The sequence below is a fragment of the Dioscorea cayenensis genome, chromosome 19 (genome assembly GCF_009730915.1).
Source record: "Dioscorea cayenensis subsp. rotundata cultivar TDr96_F1 chromosome 19, TDr96_F1_v2_PseudoChromosome.rev07_lg8_w22 25.fasta, whole genome shotgun sequence".
In the NCBI taxonomy this organism is placed as follows: Eukaryota; Viridiplantae; Streptophyta; class Magnoliopsida; order Dioscoreales; family Dioscoreaceae; genus Dioscorea; species Dioscorea cayenensis.
Window position 1 is genome coordinate 11,803,043 of NC_052489.1, and position 21,506 is coordinate 11,824,548.

Here is a 21,506-nt window from a genome sequence, read left to right on the forward strand (position 1 = left end):
GTGCACTTGCGGTACATACACAAACATGGCGTTTGTCAATTATGCTTAATATAAGAAAAGAATACTTCGTATTACTAATACACAAGCACTTATCAGTGTTGGTAATTGATTCCTCTATACAAGTAATTTAATTTATATATATTTTAAATATGATAAGACAAGGTTGGTCTTAAAAAGGTGGAAAATTAGAATAGCCATGAAGATACTTGATAAAATCCCTTTGATGAATACTATGGTGTTGGGAGGTGTCATCATGGATTTAATGCATAACACTGAAGGCATCTGATGCAACCATGTCTACTAGCTGTAGGTGTAGTGGAGTTTTGTATATAATAGAGAGCCTTGTCATCCATGTTAGCTTATTTTTATGGTTTCACATTGTGCTGAAAATTCATTTCATTATAGGTACTCATATAAGCTTGAGTTTAAATTTGATGGGGACCTAATACTCTAATGGAGGAACCTTCTTACTGCCCTTGCCCAAAAGAAATGTGGAGAAGAGAGAGAAAAGCGAGTGAGGAGTTCATTATGAGAGAGAGAGAGAGAGAGAGAGAGAGAGAGAGAGAGAGAGAGAGAGCTACAGTAGGCTAAAAAAATTTTAAGCATCTTTAATAAAAATTTAAATTATAGGAAAATTCAAAGTTTTTCTTTTTGTAAAACTGACAAAAAATGTAGAAGATTTGGTTTATTCGCAATAAAATTGAGGGAAGTATAAAAATTCAAAATCTCGAGGGTTTGGTTGCATAATCCGTAGAGAAATGTCAAATGAGGAAAGTTTAGGAGTTTTTTGCAAAATTTGATGAAAATGTAAAATATGAAAAGTTAGAGGATCTAGTTGCATAAATTATGAAATTTGTGAAAAGAAAAAAGTTTAGTGTCAAATATGCAAAAAGTGTTATGAGAAGAGTTAAAATTCAAAAAGGAGGAGAAAACAAGGAATTTTATGAAGAGAAGGGGCCTTTTTTGCAAACTTGCAGGGATTTCTTTCTTTGACCCACTGATGAGATCCAATACAAAGGGAAAAGTCTGTTTAATAAAATTTCCACTTTTGTCTCTTGACTCTCATGGGGAGGTGTTTTGAAGGCTCCATTCACCTCTTTCAGCCACTGATGAGGTCTAATGAAAGGTGAAAATTCACTTTGAGAATTTTTTACTCTTATTTCTTGATTCTTACAAAGAGGTCTTTAATGTTTTTGTTACTCTTCTTATGGCCTACTGATGAGGTCCAATATAAGGTGAAAACTCTCTTTCTGAATTTTTTCACTCTTGGCTCTTGACGCTCATAGGGAGGTCTCAAAAGGCTCTTCACTCTTTTATGACCTATTAATGCAAGGTGGATTCCCTCTTTTAAGAGTTTTCTCACCTTTGACACTTGATGCTCATGTACACATTCATGAAGATTTGAGTCTTTAGTGATGAGGTCTAATGCAAGGTAAATTTGTCTCTTATGACAATTTTTTTCATTTTTGTCTGTTGATGCTCACATGGAAGTGATTGAAAATTCTCTATGAAGATTTTGACACATTGATGAGGTCCATTGCAAAGTAGACTCTCTTTTTGGGAGTTTCTCACCTTTGTCTCTTGACGCTGGAAGAGAGGTCATGTGAAGGCTCCACTCTCCTTTTGACACACTGATGAGATCCAATGCAAGATGAACTTTCTCTTTGAGAGTTTTCTCATCCTCACCTTTTGATGCTCATAGGGAGGTCTTTAGAAGATTGGACTCTTCTTTTAACCCACTGATGATGTTCAATGCAAGGTGGACTCTCTCTTTAAGAGTTTTGACACTCTTACCTATTGATACTCACAGGAGGTCATTGAAGGATCTCATCTTTCTTTCGACCCACTGATGAGGTCTAAAGCAAGGTTAACTCTCTCTTTGAGAGTTTTCTCACCATTGCCTCTTGACGCTCATAGGGAGGTCTCAAAAGGCTCTCCACTCTTTTTTGACCCACTGATGAGGTCCAATATAAGATGGACTTTCTCCTTAAGAGTTTTGCCTCACTTACCTCTTGATTCTTATAGGGAGGTCCGTGAAAGCATTATGAAGATGTTGACCCGCTGATGAGGTCCAATGAATGGTGGACTCTATTTTTGGAAGTTTTCTTACCTTTGCCTCGTAACAGTCATGAGGTGATCATTGAGAGCTCTTCTTTGAAGATGTTGATCCAAAATATAGTCAAATGTAAACAATGATTCCCTCTTGGATAAAGAAGAAAAATAATAATGTTTTATGAAATGAAAGAAAACTTTTCTCTAAGCAACAAAAGAAAGAATAGTTTTTTGAACATTGATTAAGAAACAAACCCCACATATTAGCCTATAAACTGATGAAGAGAGCTCCCACATGGAAGTAGTGGTCTCTCATTAGTCATTTGATGTGATATTTTAAGTCAAAAAAAATAAAATCTCAGAGAAATCAAGATAATGATTCGATCATGTGAGAGAGTCTTGTTGATATTAAATGAAACTTTGAAACTATAAGATATAAGGAAATCAAAGGCTTAAAAAGTTTTAGTAGTCAAAGTCCTAAAGGCTTCACAAGCATAAAATGCCAAAGTCCTCAAGCACCAAAATTAAAGGAGACCAAGTTCATGATTACAACTTAAAATCCATTCCAAAAGCAAACAAGTTAAAGCAATCATGTGAAGGGTCATAATTTGATGATGTGCAAGTCAAAACTCAACACATGGTAGAATAATGACAAAAAAATAAAATCAAATGAATGATGAATGAACTTTGAAATCTCAAGACATCAAAAGTTATAGAATCGAAAGGTCTAATAAGCCAAAGACTTATAGGCTTCACAAGCATGACATGTAAAGTCTTCATGAATGAAAATCAAAGGAAATCAAGTTCGTCATTGTCAAACATAGTGAGATCATAACTTTACATCTAAATGATGCTCAATATGTAAAATCATAGAAAAATCTTGAAGAAGATCAAAGTCTACAAAGTTAAAAGTGACATTCAATGGTAAAGGAATCGGGAGAGAGTAGAATTGAATGGACTCAAATCATGGGAAGAAATAAGAAAATTAGAAAGTAGAATTATGAGAGCTAGAGTTCCTAATCTTTATATTCCTAAACAAGTTTATGCATACATGTACTCTATTGAAATTATAAAGTTAATGTTTATCATATATCCATTTATTTCTTGTTTGCACTTGTTAATCGGAGGTTCCCATGAAATAATGACACACCCCTTGCGTGTGTGTACTGTAAGTGCACGGGTTATTGATATAATAAAGTACCCAACTAGGTGGGTAGTCGAATCCACAAGGAATATGCTCTAAGAACAAATAGTATTGCTAAATAAACTAAGTGACAAATGATTGGTGAGATGCGTTCAGATGTTAACAATTTAAATGCAAATAAAGGATTCAAGCAATGGATAGGAGGAAGAACAATCAGCAAAAAAGTAGGGAACCCAGAAAATGTTACCCCTAGGTTACTTTTGTTTCAACTGCAAGACTAAACTAAGCTTCCCTAATTGAGACTTAATGAGTCGTGAAAATAAAAAAACACACGGTCCCAAATCTAAGGTCAACCGTGACTAGTCCTTTGCATATGCCGCAGCGGAAAGGAATACTCTAAACACCTCACACTGCATAGGATTTCTTGAGTGATAAATCATATTCCCAAAATCTAGATTAAATCCTTTGGTCCAGGTGAAGGATCCCTAATCACAACTAAGCCCCAGTGGAGAAGGTCTCTCGACACTACACTCTATTGTGATTGCAAAGAACTCTTGGAATATGGAGGTAGGATAAATCATATCAGAAGGGAAAGAGAATGACACACCCCTTGCGTGTGTGTACCGCAAGTGCATGGGTTGTCGAAGAAATAAAGTACCCTGATGAGTGGGTAGTTGTATCCATAGGGAATAGTGCTTAGAAACACAAATATTGCTATTTAACTATACTAAATATTATTTAAGAGTGGTGCAAACAATAGTAATGCAAATAGAAATAAAGTAAAGAAGAAAGAGGTGCAATAGAATAATAGGAGAGGCAATCGATAGAAAATGAGGCACCCGGACATTGCTTACCCTAGGACTATTGTTTCAAGTGCAAGACTCCCCATTATGCCTCCTAACTGATGTCTAATGAGTTGAGGAAATCCTAAGACACACGGTTCCAAACCTAAGGTCAACCGTGACTAACCCTCATACTATGCCCCAGCGGAAAGGGATACTCTCGATGCCTCACACTGTGTGGGGTTGCATGAAGATTTGGTGATTCCAAGTGATAAACCCTATTCCCTAATATAGATCTAACCCTTTGGTCCAGGCGAAAGACCCCTAGTCACAATTAAGCCCCAGCACTAAGAATTACTTCAACACTTCACTTTATTGCTCTCGCAACTAAGCCCTAGTGGAGTTTGTCTCTTAGCACTTCACTCTATTGTGACCACAAAGAACTCTTGGAGCGTGGAGGTAGGATAAATTACATCGAAAGGAAAAGGGAACATTCCGCTACCTCTCGACTAACCCTCTCGACCCTCTCCAACCTAGCTTTGTCTAACCCAAATGGTGTGTCACTCATCCACAAGGATTACCAAGATAGATTCTCAAGTCTAGTATCACTCTAAGGGAAAATCAATTCAACAAGTATTCAAGGTTGGAACTCATTTAAAAACATCAATTAAAGAAACATAATGGAAGATCAATGAAACAAAATCATCCTAGGGTTTACAAGTCCAAACACCCACTTGGGGTTTAGCTCTCCATGGAGCAAGATACAATCAATAATTAAATCGAATGTAAAAGCATGCAATCCATAAGTAAAACCCCCTCGTAGTCCATATCGATGGTCTTGTGGAGTTGCATCATCTTCTCAAAAGGTTCCTCCTCAAGCCTAGTGCACACCTCGCTGAATCGATACCGACGAAAGCTCTACCAATAACTATCTTCGGAATGAACGCGGTGTCAAAGGCTATAGAACCATTCCCAAGACCTAGCTAAAGCTTCTCCAAACCCTAGCCACGAGCGCCTCCAAATATAGGGAAAAGATGAGAAAAAGATCCTTTAAAATGTCTAAAATCACGGCTTTTATAGGGGCTGGAATTCCACACGGCCGTGTGAATTTCTAGAATTCAATTTCCTGCAAGCTGTAAAGAGTAATTGCTACAGCACATTTGCTACAGTGATTACTACAGTACTTTGCCAAAAAATACTCCCGAATCCACACTTTTCATTAAGGCCACATGAATGGGCACACATCCATGCGATAGATCGCGTCGTGTCTTCAACTAAACCACATTAACGAAGATCTTGCTAGTATTGCACAAGTTAGAACACATGAGTATGACTGCCTTTGTTCCCCTCCAAATTATGCAATCGCTCGAGCACCATGGAGGTTGGCACACACTCACATGTCTTTGAGCACAACTTGTGTCTTCACGTTTGTTCACTCCAAGACTTCATCAACAAATGCATCCATGATCAACTTTTGCTTTATTTCTTCCACAATTGTCTTCACAACCCTATATGCACAAAAGAAAACATATACATATAAATAAGCGATAAAATCTGAGAAAAAATATGCTTAATGTAAGAAAAGAATACTTCGTATTTCTAATACACAAGCACTTATCAAACTCTCCAGCACTTAAGTTTTTGCTTATTCTCAAGCAAAAATAAAAACATTCAAGCATATAAGAAGGAAAATTGGAAGTGCTTGGCCTTAGGTTTAACAAAAGCATGCAAGGGAAGCATTCTACAACTGGGGAAAAATTTTAACATCGAATAAGAAAAATCAATGCTCTAGCTAAAAACTTGACTATAAAAGGCCAACAACCCGATATCGTGAAAGTGTGTGTAAACTCACTCAAGTCAACCTAACATATACTCCTCAAAGCTCTAATTAAGAGGGACTTATTTATTTACAGAAAGAAAAGAGAAGGTAGTAGCTTCACACATTCTCTTAGGTAGCCCTTTCCTAAGCGGCCGCTAAGGTGGCTTTCACACTTTCGAGGTGGTAGCTCTTTCTACCAGGGTGGTAGCTGTCAGTCATCCGATGAGATAGCTCTTTCTCTCATTAGGGCATAACTAATATCTGACTTATGAGATTAGCTTCATACTTCATAGGTGGTAGCTCTTTCCACCCCCAATGCACAAAAAAAACTTTTTTCTTTTTTTTTTCCTTCATTTCCATTTTTTTTTCAAAAACATTAACACAAGAAACAAAATAAAACAATCCCTTAAATATCAAACTTGAATTTCCATAAGGTTTAATGAGTGAGTAGTGCAACAAGTGTCAATCGGGCAAAAATTCCTAAAAATTCAAGTAAAACTAGAGCATGAAAACATTCAATATTAAAATTTTTCCTAAAACTAAAAATACAAACATTGCAACTAAGGTGAACCGCTATTGGCTACATGAGCACGAACAATGAAGCATATGTATAAAACATGTGTAATGTGAACTCCCCCCCCTCCCCCCACTCTTAAGATGTACATTGACGTCAATGTACACATGTAAGCACGATAAAATATAAAGCAATAAAATCATGTGTGGAGATGGGCAATTGAAACAATACTCCCCTGAACTGCTAATGGTATGTTTGATAGAGATATATTCATTGAGAGTTGAGTTCCAACTGGTTGTGAAGCACTCATAGCCATGTGAATGTCACATTGACCGTGCCAATGACTATTTCTCAAATTCAAGACTCACAAGACCATATGCACGTATACACAAGGGGGTTCAGTGAAGATCAACAAAAACAAAAATAAAATTGAGTATATAAAGATATGAAAATGAAATACAGCTTGAGACAACTGAAAATAAAAGATAAACTCAGAAGGAAGATCCTTTCTGAGTAGTACAAGTCCAAAATAAGATGCAGAAATAAAATACGAAAAATGTAAAAACAAGTCAAGTAAAGACGCCTCAAGCATCGGTGTCAGGCTCTGCAGGTAGATCTACTGCTACTACTGATGAGAATGCTGGTGTTGCTGGGGATGGCGATGCTATCAGTGATGCTGGAGGAGTTAGATGAGCTCTGGGTCTCATAACAAAGGGTGAGGTCGCGTCTCGCTCTAAGATCTTGTGTAGGATGTTGAGACGTGCCATGACCTGTGTATGGTTCGCGGCCTGTGTCACACGAATCTCAGCTAAATCTGACTATAGCACCACTACCACACTTTGGAGCCTCTCAAAATGATCATGGGCTCGAGTCAGAGAGAAAATGCACACTGGATGTGGCTTCTGTGCTGTAGGGGGTGCCTCTGTCTCCATAGGCTCTGGTTGTGATTCGGGCGTAGGCTGAGATTCCTCTACTGCTTCTCCCTCCCCCTCGGTTGTCTCAGGTAGGGAGTGATCATCACATAAACTCTATCCCTGTACCGGCGGATCATCCCCATCAATCGCATGGTCTCCAAACCGAAGGGAGAGGGCACTATTGTCTTCTCGGCCCCCTGATCACGTCTAGTAAACCCATCCCGATGATGAGTATGGTAATATATAGGCCTGAGAATAGAATTTTGACTCTGGCATATTAGCCCTGGTATCGCAAATACTCAGCTAGAATGTGTCCCAAGTGAATCGGCTCACTCTTTACCATGGAGTACAAATATAACAACTCCTGTCTGCTCAGAACTCCAGTACTGTCACCGCGGCTGTTTACTGATCTTCTCATGATGGTGTGAATGTATCTGTACGGTGGCTGAGACAGGTACATGGCCTTAGACACTCTCGGCTCATACTGTCCCTGCCCACACAACGCTCTGTATGCTCTCTAAGGAGTCAAACTACCGGAATAATCGGTCGGCAGTCGATCATACTCCTCAGTATTAGTATAAGCCTCGTTATATAATCCCAGTCGGATTAAAAATTGTGTGACGCTCATGCTGTGGTATTGACCGAACGCACGGAGCTGAATAGCATCTATGTTGTCGAAACTACTGTACGATCGGTCAAACTCGGACGATGCTAACACCTCTAATATCAGCATACGAATGGCCAGCTCTCGGATGGAAAGTAGTCTGCACCAACTGCCCACGGCGAGGAGCTCCTCAACTTCATCAACCATCTCATCCCCCAACTGTATCTCTCTGAGTGCACTCAAATTCAGTAAATGAGATTGGCCGAACTTCAGCTTCGACAAACGCTCAAATCAAGCTTGATGCTTGGGAATCACGAACTCAATATGTTCTGGCTCAGAAAAAGTCACACGCGGATAATTGCAGGCCGCTTTCTTCGATCTGGAGGCCATATCTGCAAGAATTAATTAGAAATCAATCAAATTAACTTGAAAACCTAATTCTACAGAAATCCTCACGGTTATGTGGAAATTCGACACACCTGTATGGATCTACGGGCATGAAAACCGCATGACCAAGATGCAAAATCCCAAAAATATATAAAACATTCGTTCAAAATTCTTTCTAAAAGCATCCACTACTCATTTAAACATGGAATCTATTCATTATCAACAGAACAATCAAAAGAAATAAAGATTTGGTGGAGAATAGAAGAAAAGAGGGCTTACTGACCAAATGGGAAAACAAAACCTTGAAAACTGCCCAAAAACACCCTAAAATCCCCCTCAAATAGACGACAACAAGGTCGGGAGAGCAAAAGAAGGCATTTTCTGAGTGTAGAGATGTTCGAAAATGAAAAGGCACAAGTAGTTTATAAAGAAAAATCAAGGCCTTTTGAGTTTTGTACATCTACACGGGCGTGTGGAAATTACCCACTCTCATGTGTCTCCACAAGAGAGCTCACAGGGATAGACACACATCCCTATGTGCTCTCGGGATAGCTTCTGACTGACTCTGAATGCATCCAATGGATATGTGGAAATTCCCCACGCCTGTGTGCCCGACCCATAGGAGCACCCACACGCCCTTGTGGCCTCTCTGTCCTCCCGATAAATCGACTAAGTATTCCACACACTCCTGTGGAAATTCCACACGGGCATATGGATTCTCACAGGGGTACTCACAGGGGCACTCACATGCCCTTGTGTGCTCTCAGAATGGAGGAGAACTCTCTGTAGAGTTTCACGCAGGCGTGTGGAAATTACCCACGCCTGTGTGTTATTCACAGGGTTATCCACAGAGGCATTCACACGCTCTTGTGTCTTCTCATGATAGAGTCTGAGAACTCTGTAGAGATCCACACGCCCGTGTGGAATATTCCAAACTGGCGTGTGACCATCACAAGGTCATTTACAGGGGTATTCACACGCCCCTGTGTCCTCTTGGGATGAGCTCTGAATGGAAACACATGCCCGTGTGAAAATTCCACGTGATTGTGAGTCTTCTCTAGATGACTTAGAAAAATTACGGACTCTACAGAAAAATTTCTACACACTCATACACACACAGAGCCTGTGCATACTATGAAAAATTGACTAGAGAATCATGGAAAACACGCTCAAACGACCAAGAAACTTCACCAAAAACAATTAATCACACCAAAACACCAACAATCCACGAGGAAAAAAACACAACAATAGCATGTAAAAGATCAAGACACCAACACTCATGCTCTTATTAATGTAAGTACTAAACTAAAACCTAGAAAAATAGTAAAGACTTGGGTTACCTCCCAAGAAGCGCTTGTTTAACGTCACTAAGCTTGACGTAGCTCTTCTTACCTCACGGGGGCTTATAAATGAAGGTTTCCCTCTTACCTACAACTTGAAAGCATGATGCACATAATTATTTCAAGGTAGAGGGAGAGTTATCGAGCTTGATACCACACAAGGGTCCATCATCCTTACTCCGTGCTTGTACATTTCCATTAGCCTTGGGGCGCTTCTGGTGATGTGTCCTTGCCCTTTTCATCTTTTGGACCATCCTCTTCATGATCTCCGGGATAGGTTGCACCTTCTCCTCTAGACCAAATGATAAGACTTCTTCATTCTCCATCTTTTATTCTAGCAAGCCCTCAAATGGGTCTGGACACATCATTTCCTGCATGTATTCAGCAATTACCTCATCAGTAGTGTCAAAAAAATACAATGTATCATCAAAGTCAAAAGAATATTGTATGGCTTCGGCAAGGCGGTATGTTAACTTGTCATCACCAACTCGTTATGTCAACTCCCCACCGTCCATATCAATGAGAGCCTTGGAAGTGTGCAAGAATGGCCTCCTAAGTATCAATGGAACCTCGACATCCTCATCAACATCCAATACCATAAAGTCCACAGGAAATATGTACTTGTCAATTTTCACAAGTACGTCTTCAATGATGCCCCTCGGATGTCTAACTGTTCGGTCAGCCAATTGAAGTGTCATCCAAGTGGGCCCAGGCTCTTCCAAGACTAGCTTTTGAAAAAAAGTATAAGGTATGACGTTGATGCTAGCCCCTAAATCCGCCAATGCCTTTTCTTCAGCCAAATTGCCAATGTTGCATGGAATGATAAAGCTTCTGGCTTGTTCAGCATATTCTTTTGCAACATCGCCGAACAAGAGGCATCTAAGATCACTGATGCACTCTCCTCCAACTTCCTCTTGCTGGTCAAGAGGTCCTTGAGAAACTTTGCATAGCGAGACATTTGATACAACGCCTCTACAAATGGGATGTTGATGTACAACTACATGAATATACCAAAGAACTTCTTGTATTGCTCATCATTTTGGCCGTTCTTAAATCTTGAAGGGTAAGGGATTTTTGGCTTGTAAGGTGGGGGTGCCACCTCCTTCTCTTTGGCTCTCTCCTCAACCTCCATAACCTCGGGTGACTCAACATTGGTCTTCTCACTAGGGAGCCTATTCTCAACTTCACGACCACTTCTCAAAGTGACCACCTTCACATATTGTCTTGGGTTGGTCTCCGTATTGCTAGGCAAACTCCCTTGAGGTCTTTCCGAAAGTGACTTCGCAATTTGGTTCACTTGATTCTCCAATTTGTGCAATGATGCGGTGTGATTGCAAAGTGTAACTTCAACTAATTAAAATCTTATACCCGACAATTGAATGAACTTGGTCAAAGCCTTCTCTAAGTTGGTCATCCGGTTTTCCAACCCTGAAACTCTATTCTCCATGTTTAGGGCTTGTTGTTGTGGTTGGAAACCCGGTGGTGCTATAGCCTTCTGTTGCCATTGATTACTACAAGAAAGATTTGGGTGGCCCCTCCACCCTAGATTATAGGTATTGTTGTACAGATTTCCTTGACCTTTCATTACATTGCTGTCAAGGTCCCCTTGTGTATATCCCGCAAGTGCACGGGTTTGTCGAAGTAATAATCCCGGATGAGCGGGTATTGTGTCCACAGGGAATAGGGAATAAAAACACTTAATTCTCTTCTTAGCTATGTGAAAGATCAGTAGTGATAAGTGTGATAATGATTCAATTCTCAAAAGTAAAAACAACAAGTAAGAGAGTACGAGTAAAGAGTGAGGTAAGGCAATCGATAAAGATGGGGTACTCGGATAATGCTCCGCCTAGGACAATCGTTTCAAGTGCAAGAATTCTCTATTATGCTTCCTAATCAATGCAATGGTAAGTCGTGAAAATCCTTAAATACATAGTCCCAAATCTAAGGTCAACTATGCCTAACTCTATACATGTCCCGGAGGAGAGATTAGATAACCTCTCAACCTCGCACTCGCATAGAGTTGCAATGAGCTCTAAGGATTCCAAGTGATAAATCTCTTCCTAATTATAGACCTAACCCTTTGGTCCAGGTGGAAGGTCCCTAACCACAATTAAGCCCTAGATACTAAGATCATCTCAACGCTTCACTCAGTTGCACACGCAACTAAGCCCCAGCGGAGGGTCATCTCTTAGACCATTCACTCTATTATGACCGCAAAGAACTTGAGTAACGGAGGTAGAATCTATCACATCGGAGGGGAAAGGGGATGCTCCTGTACCTCTTGACTTACCCTCTCAACCCTCTCCAACCTAGCTTTGTCTAACGCTTGTGGTGTGTCACTCACTTACAAGGTTACCAACAAGAACTCTCAACCCTAGTGTCACTCTAGGGGAAATGTTCAAACAATCAAGTATTCAAGGTTGGAACTCACAATAAACATCAATTAATTGAAAGCATAATAAAGAGATTCAATGAAACAAATACATCCTAGGGTTCACAAATACTCAAGTACCCACTAGGGGTTTAGCTCTCCATGGAGCTAAGTACAATAAAAGAAATAGAATGTAAAAGCAATGAATCCATAGAGAAACCCCCTCGATAGTCGTGTCGATGGTCTTGTGGAAAGTCCTCTACTCATCATCCAAGGATTCCCTCGTCCGGTATAGGATACACCTCGACGGAAGCTCCCCTACCAACCTTCTTCATAAGGAATGACGATGTCGGAGCCGTAGAACCTCTCCAAAACCTTAGCCAATACCTCTCCAAAACCTTAGCCAATACCTCTCAAAACCCCAGCCGAAACCCTCTCTCAAGTTGGGGGAAAGATGGAGAAAAGAATGCTGAAATCGGGGCTGAATCGGCTTTAAATAGGGCTGGAATCGGGCGACCACATGGGCCTGTGGATTTGTCACACGCCCATATGGAATTTCCACACGGCCGTATATAATTTCCACACGCCCGTGTGGATTCTCTGAATTCCTGTTTTCTCTGAATTGGCTTTAAATAGGGCTGCTACAGTACTTTTACTACAGTTTTCTGCCACAGTACCTGGCCTAAAATACTTCCTGAGTGCATACTTTCATCGAGGTGACGCAAACGGGCACACGTTCACGTCGTGGATCGCTTTGCTTATTTAATGACGGACAAGTTGGTGGAGATCTTGTTCTATGTGTATAAGTCGGAATGCTTGAGTGTGACTGCCCTTGTGCCCCTCCAAATGGTTGTGCTCACTCACATACGAGGAGGTTGACACACACTCTAGCATCTCGCACCCGACCTATGTCTTCGCGTTTGAACCTTAGCAAGATTTCCTCCAAAAATCGATGCATTATGATCCACATTGGCTTTTTTCCTTCGTACTCGGCCTCACAACCCTACCTGCACGAAAGTAACATAAAAACACACATATTAATGAAAAACCCCGATAAAAGTAATGCTCAACATAAGGAAAGAATGCTTCGCATTCATATCACACAAGCACTTATCAAACTCCCTCACACTTAAGCTTTTGCTTGTCCTCAAGCAAAAATTAAACATTTTGTGCATAGATGAAGGAAATATTGGAAGTACTTGGCCTTAGGTTCACCAAAGTGTACAGAGAAAGCATTCTATAAGTAAGGGAAATTTCAACATTAAATACAAAAAATCAAAGCTCTAGATAAAAACTTGAATAAAAAAGGACAACAAACCCGAAATCGTGTACGTGTGTGAACTCACTCAAAACAACCCAAGGTATACTCCTCAAAGTTTTAAGTACAAGGGACTTATTTATCTACAAAAGTGACAATAATTTCAAAGATGGTAGTAGCTTCACACATCCTCTAAGGTAGCCCTTTCCAAAGCGTCCGCTAAGGTGGCTTTCACACTTTCGAGGTGGTAGCTCTTTCTACCGGAGTGGTAGCTTTCACTCATTCTATGAGATAGCTCTTTCTCTCATTAGGCATAGCTAGTATCCGACTTATGACAGTAGCTTCATACTTAATAGATGGTAGCTCTTTCCACCCAACAAGCACAAATAAACAATAAAACTATTTTGTTCCTTCTTTTCATTTTTCATTTTTTTTTTCAGAATTTAACACAAGAAATAACTATAACTAGTCCCTTTAACATCGAACATGAGTTTCCAATAGAGTTTAAAGAGTGAGTAGTGTACTGAGTGTAGTTCGGGTAAAAATTCCTAGAAATTCAAGCAAGAACTAGAGCATGAAAACATTCAATGTTAAAAATTCTCCTAAACTCAAGAATACAATCATTGCAACTAAAGTGAACCGACATTGTCTATGTGAGCATATATCAATCAAGAACAATAGAAAAGATGTGTGCACTATGAAACTTCCCCCCTTCCCATACTTAAGTTGTACATTGTCCTCAATGTACTTATGCAAGCTCACTCAAAATATATATTAATGAAGAATAGATGTGGGAGAAGCAATCAAAACAATACTCCCCTGACTCCTAGTGTCGCGTTTGATGGAGCTAAGTCCTTGGGAGTAATGTTCCGACGGGTTGTGAAGCTCACACGGCCAAGTGCCAAAGCACTTTGGCCGTGCCCATGACAAAGTCTCAATTCCTATGATGACAAGACCATCTGCACGGATACATGAGGGGGTTTAGTGAAGCTCAATAAAAACAAAATAACTCGAGTATATAAGAGATAAAGCAATGAATACAACTCAAGAATCAACATGCGAATAAACTCAGAAGGAGAATCCTTTCTGAGTGAACAAGTCAAAATGAAATGCAAAAAAGTAAAAGAAATAAAAGTCAGGTGTCGGCGTCGTCCTCTGGCTCAACTGCTGCTGCTGCTGGTGGTGGTAAATCGAAGGGTGCTGGCGGAAGTGGTGAGGGAGATGCCGGAGGATGTGGTGGGGGAACCAGTGGCCTGCCCATCAGTAGCCACTGTATCATGTCGAAACGGTATAATATCTCAGCGTACTGCACTACCTGGATAGCGTGGAGCTCCACTATCTCTGTCTGGATCTCACACACATCGGTCTCAAGCCTCTCAATACGGTCATAAGCTCGAGGACCCTGTGCTGCGAGGGGTCTGGGAATCTATCGGGAACCCTCCACAGTATCTCTTTCACTCCTGGCGGTCTCTGGGATAGCTGTAGCAATAATATAGACCCCTGGCCCACATTTCCGTACCAACCCCATCATCCTGATCGTCTCAAACGCAAGAGGGGTAGGCACAAATGTCCTCTCAGCACCACGTAAAGCGTCCCCCAAACCCATTCCCAAGATGAGCCTGGTGATGTAAGGGCCAGCAAATAATAAATCTACTCTCGCAGACTGACCCTGGTACCTCAGAATATCCGTTAATATGCACCCCAAGTGAATTGGCACATTGCGGGCCATGGAGTATAAAAAGAGCAAATCCTGCCTGGTTAGAGCAGCTGTGTTATCGGCTCGACCTGACACAGACCTGCTGATAACTGCGTGTAAATACCTGTAGCTCAACCGGGATAGGCTAGTGGCCTTCAACATCCCCGGTTCATACTCCCCATGTCCACACAGAATCCTATACACATGATGTGGAGTCACTGATACTGGAAAATCCGCAGGTAAACGTCCATACTCCACTGTACCTGTGTATGCAACATCGTATAGGCCCATCCGGATCAAAAACTCAGTGACACTCATGGAAAATGGATGTCCGAATACCCGAAAATGTATAGCCTCCATAGTGTCAAATCTCCCATGCATCAGATGAAACTCAAAAGACGCTAAAACCTCAACCGTCAATGCGCGGTAAGCTGGGTCACTGATCGTCAGTAGCCTCCTCCAGCTTCCTACTGCTAGCATCTCATCAATCTCATCAGCTAGCTCATCATCCCGCTGAATATCTCTTAGCACTTGTAAATCCACAAAACGAGTCTGACCAAAACCAAGTGCTGAAAGTTTCTCAAATCATGTCTGATGCTCGGGATTTGAGAAATCCATGTGTATTGGCTCGGGTGGGGTGACTCTGAGACGCTTAACTTCGTTCTTCCTTACTCGCGGTACCATACCTATAATACAAAAAGAGGAGAACGATCAAAGAAGCTCAAGAGCGGTGTACTGCAGAATTCCACATGGGCCTGTGGAAATTACCCACGCCCGTGTCGATCTCCAGGGCGTGAAAGAAAACCGCACGGGTGCACAATAATTCTCAAAAATTTAACTTTAAAAACGCTTCTAAACGCTTTCTAAACATGCACCATGCATTGTTAAATGAAAATTCATGCTCATGAAGACATTTAATCCACGAAAAACAAGAGTTGGCGAAGAAAAAGGATTACCGATGAAATAAATGCGAAAACTCTAAAAATCGGCACGATATGCGAAGAAAAATCCTCCAAAACAACGGTGATCGGTCGAGAAGATGATCAGAAGTAGTTTTCAGGTGACTAGAGATGAGGAATGAGACGGTTCACAATTTTTTTAAGGAAAAAATCGCGTCTCTTGGAATTCTGTGCATCCACACGGGCGTGTGGAAATTGCCCACGCCCGTGCGCCTCATTACAAGAGAGCAACAAGGGCATACACACGCCCCTGTGCGCTCTCGAGAAAACACTCCTTCGACTCTAACTGCTCTCTCACGGGTGTTCGGAAAATACCCACGGGCGTGTGACATTCGCATGGTCATTCACAGGGGCAGCCGCACGCCCCTGTGCCTTCTCTGGATGAGCTCGCAATACATATACACGGGCGTGTGAAAATTCCACACGCAAATGCATTTTCACTGGATGCCTTAGAAAAACCTGCAGGCTCTGCAGAAAATCTCTGAACATGTTTACACACTCAGAGCCTGCCCTATTATGCAAATTTTACCAATAAAAAACATGAAATAGAGCTCAAACGACAAAACTTCACCAATTCCACATGAAAACACACGATGACTTTAAAAACCCACAATAAAATCATAGCACAAGCATCTAAAGATCAAGACACCAACACTTAACAAATTATTCATGCAAACAAACTAAACTAGAAGATAAGAAAATAGTAAACACTTGGGTTGCCTCTCAAGAAGTGCTTGTTTAATGTCACTAAGCTTGACGTACCTTGTCTTACCTCACGGGGGTTCATGAATGAAAGTTGCCCTTTTACCCATGGCTTGAAAGCATGATGAGCAAAGTCTCTTGAGGGTAGAAGGTGAATTATCGGGCTTCGGAACACCTAACAATGTTTCATCCAACTTCTTCGATTCACGTACGTCTCCAATAGCCTTGGAGTGTTTCCGGTGGCGTCTCCTAGCCCTCTTCATTTTCCGGAGTACCTTCTTCAAGATCCCCGGGGTAGATGGTACTTTTTCTGTCGAACCAAGCATCATTACTTCTTCATAATCCTCCTCTTGGTCGAACAAACCCTCGTATGGGTCCGGATTGAACATTTCCTGCATGTATTCATCAATAATCTCATCAGTAGTGTCTAGAATGTATAAAGTATCATTGAAATCAAGAGAATGCCGTATGGCTTCAGCAAGGCAGTATGTGAGCTTGTCATCTCCAACCCTCAAAGTTAGCTCTCCGCCGTCCATGTCAATCAATGCCTTGGAAGTCCACAAGAACGGTCTCCCAAGTATCAAAGGTACATCCGCATCCTCATCGACGTCTAGCACTACAAAGTCAACCAGAAAAATGTACTTGTCCACCTTGACAAGCACGTCTTCAATGATGCCTCTCGGATGTCACACTGTTCGGTCCGCTAGTTGCAAAGTCATCCGAGTAGGCCTAGGCTCACCCAAGCCTAGCTTTTGAAAGAAGGTGTGTGGCATAACATTGATACTGGCCCCTGAGTCCACCAATGCTATTTCCTCACCTAGATTGCCAATATTACACGGAATGATAAAGCTTCCCGGGTCTTTCTTCTTGTTCGGCATGTTCTTTTGCAATACCGCCGAGCATGAAGCATCTAAAACCACTAAAGCACTTTCCTCGAACTTCCTCTTGTTAGTCAATAAATCTTTCAAGAACTTTTTATACTTAGGCATTTGGGCCAATGCCTCAACAAAAGGAATATTGATGTGGAGTTGCTTGAACAAACTCAGGAACTTCTTCTACTGTTCATCCCCTTGGTCATTTTTCAATCTAGAGGGATAAGGGATTCTTGGCTTGAAAGGTGGGGGTGCTACCTCTTTCTCCTTGCTTGTTCCCTCTTCCACCTCTATAACCTCGGGTGCGTGTCATTTTGGCTTCTCACTCGGAAGCCTACCTTCAACCTCACGACCACTTCTCAAAGTGATCGCCTTCACGTGCTCTCTATGGTTGGTTTCTGTATTGCTCGGCAAGCTTCCACGTGGCATTTCAGAGAGAGACTTCGCAATTTGCCCCACCTGATTTTCAAGGTTATGCAAAAAGGTGGTGTGGTTGCGAAGTGTAGCCTTGACTGATTCAAACCTTGTATTTGCAGATTGCACAAATCGAGTCAAGTGCTTCTCTAAGTCATTCATTCGGGATTCCAAACCTGAGACTCTGTTTTCCACCTGAGAGGCTTGTTGTTGTTGTTGGAAACACGGTGGCCCCATGGTCTTTTGTGGACCCTGATTACTCCATGAGAAATTGGGATGATTCTTCCAACCCGAATTGTAGGTATTGCTATATGGGTTTCCTTGAGGTCTCATGTCATTACCTACAAAATCAACGTTCTCCACCGAATAAACATCACCGATAGAGATCGGGCAATCGGAGGGAGCATGTCCTCCACCACACCCAGTGCAATTAGTCACAGCAGCCACTCTATTTGAAGCTAGAAGATCTAACTTCTTACTCAAATTTTCCACTTGAGCCGCCAATGAAGTTACCGCATCTATTTCATGGAGACCGGCCACCTTTTTCTTCTCCCTAGCATTCCATTGCTAGCTGTTGACAAGATCCCCTAGCATATATCCCGCAAGTGCATGGGTTTGTCGAAGTAATAATCTCGGATGAGCGGGTATCGAATCCACAGGGAGTAGGGAATAAAAACACTTAATCCGCTTCTTAGCTATGTTAAAAATCAATAGTGATAAGTGTGATAATGATTCAATTCTCAAAAGTAAAATCAACAAGTAAGAGAGCACGAGTAAAGGAGAAGGTAAAGCAATCGATAAAGATAGGGTACTCGGATAATGTTCCGCCTAGGATGATCACTTCAAGTGCAAGAACCCTCTATTATGCTTCCTAATCAATGCAATAGTGAGTTGTGGAAATCCTTCATACGTAGTCCCAAATCTAAGGTCAACTATGCCTAACTCTATACATGTCCCGGAGGAGAAATCGAACAATCTCAACACCTCGCACTCGCATAGAGTTGCAATGAGCTCTAGGGATTCCAAGTGATAAATCTCTTCCTAATTATAGACCTAACACTTTGGTCCAGGTGGAAGGTCCCTAACCACGATTAAGCCCTAGATACTAAGATCACCTCAATGTTGCTACAATGTTCTGCCACAGTACCTGGCCTAAAATACTTCCTGAGTCCATACTTTCATCGAGGTGACGCAAACGGATACACGTTCACGTCGTGGATCGCTTTGCTTATTTAATGACGGACAAGTTGGTGGAGATCTTGTTCTATGTGCATAAGTCGGAATGCTTGAGTGTGACTGCCCTTGTGCCCCTTCAAATGGTTGTGCTAACTCAAATACGAGGAGGTTGGCACACACTCTAGCATCTCGCACCCGACCTATGTCTTCGCGTTTGAACCTTAGCAAGATTTCCTCCAAAAATCGATGCATTATGATCCACATTGGCTTCTTTCCTTCGTACTCGACCTCACAACCCTACCTGCATGAAAGTAACATAAAAACACACATATTAGTAAAAAAACCCGAGAAAAGTAATGCTCAACATAAGGAAAGAATGCTTCGCATTCATATCACACAAGCACTTATCAATTGCCTACAAAATTAACCTGTTCCACTGAGGATGTACCACCAATAGAAATCAGGCAATCAGATGGAGCATGTCCTCTTCCACACCTAGTATAACTTATCACAGCTGCCACTCTAGGAGAAGTTAGAGTGTCTAATTTCTTGCTTAATGACTCAACCTCTGCCGCCAATGATGTGACTGCATTAATCTCATGAAGTCCGGCTACCTTCTTCCTGTCTCGTGTGTTCTACTGATAACTGTTCATAGCCATTTCTTCAATGAGATGTCAGGCTTCTTTGAGGGTCTTGCTTCCTAAGGTATCTCCTACTGTAGCATCAAGTAACTACTTCGTGCTTGTGTTCAACAAACTATAGAAAGTCTAAATAATCATCCACTCGGGGAACCCATGTTGAGGACATTTTCGCAGGAGCTTCTTGAACCTATCCCATGTCTCAAAAAGAGACTCCAATTCCATTTGCACAAAAGAAGATATCTCATTCCTAAGCTTCGCAGATTTTCTAGGAGGGAAATATCGGGCAAAAAAAAGCTTCTACCATCTCCTCCCATGTAGTAATCGATGCTCTAGGTAATAAATGTAGCCATTGCTTTGCTCGTCCTTTCAAGGAAAATTGGAAGGCCCTTAACTTGATAGTATCATCCATTACTCCATTAATTTTGAGCATGTCGCACACTTACAAGAAGTTCTCAATGTGATTATTTGGATCCTCATGGGCTAAACCATTAAACTGTGCTGACTGCTGTAACATCAGGATGAAGCTTGGCTTAAGCTCAAAAATTAGAGCCATAATTGGTGGGCGTATAATACTAGACTGCATGGCAAGAACTGTGGGTCTGGCATAATTTGAAAGTATCCTTTGCTGCTCATTCTGTTCTACCATATTATCAGACCTTTCACCTTCTATCACAGCTTGATTAGACTGTTCTTGCACAGGTTCTTTTCCCCTTCTATGAATTCTTCTTCCAATATTCAGATCGCCTTTAATTAAAGTCGAAGGGTTTCCTCAGGTCATAACCTAGGGCTACAACCAAAAGAAAGAAAAACAAATCAGAATGATGGATGAATAACAAAGTGTGAAATAGAACAAGTGATGAATAGCTAAAATAACAAAGTACAAAATGTTTCCAAAATGCCTACTTCTCGGTAATGATACTAAAAACTTAACACACCCCTTGCGTGTGTGTACCTCAAGTGTATGAGTTGTCAAAGTAATAAAGTACCCTGGTGAGTGGGTAGTCGTATCCACAGGGAATAATGCACAGAAACACAAGTATTGCTATTTAACTATAGTGAAGATGATTTAAGAGTGGTGTGAATGATAAGTGCTTGTGCGATATGAATGCGAAGCATTCATTCCTTATGTTAAGCATTACCTTTCTCGGGTTTTTACACTAATATGTCTATTTTTATGTTACTTTTATGCAGGTAGGGTTGTGAGGCCGATTATGAAGGAAAGAAGCCAATGTGGATCAGAATGCACAGATTTTGGAGGAAATCTTGCTAAGGTTCAAACGTGAAGACAAAGGTCGGGTGTGAGATGCTAGAGTGTGTGCCAACCTCCTCGTATTTGAGTTAGCACAACCATTTGGAGGGGCACAAGGGTAGTCATACTCAAGCATTCTGACTTATGCATATAGAACAAGATCTCCACCAACTTTTCCATCATTGAAGAAGCAAAGTGATCCACAACGTGAACGTGTGCCCGTTTGCATTACCTCAATGAAAGTATGGATTCGGGAAGTATTTTAGGCTGGTACTATAGCAGTACTGTTCACAGCCGGCCGAGAAATCTACAGAACAGAGAATCCACACGAGCGTATGGAATTTCCACACGCCCGTGTGAAAAATCCACAGGGGCGTCCACAGGGGCGTGTGGATGCCCGATTCTAGCCCTATGGTTGACCTTAGATTTGGGACTATGTAATTAAGGATTTCCACGACTCGCTATTGCATTAATTAGGAAGCATAATAGAGGGTTCTTGCACTTGAAACGATTGTCCTAGGCGGAGCAATATCCGGGTACCCCATCTTTATCGATTGCCTTACCTTCTCCTTTACTTGTGCTCTCTTACTTGTTGTTTTTACTTTTGAGAAT

At 41.3% G+C, this 21,506-nt stretch overlaps 1 non-coding gene across 1 annotated transcript; it reads left to right on the forward strand.

Moving 5' to 3' along the window:
* Positions 1 to 19,793: 19,793 nt before the first annotated feature.
* LOC120250898 lies at positions 19,794 to 19,900 on the forward strand. Its single transcript, XR_005533229.1, has one exon. It is a non-coding gene; the product is annotated as a small nucleolar RNA R71 (small nucleolar RNA).
* Positions 19,901 to 21,506: the final 1,606 nt, after the last annotated feature.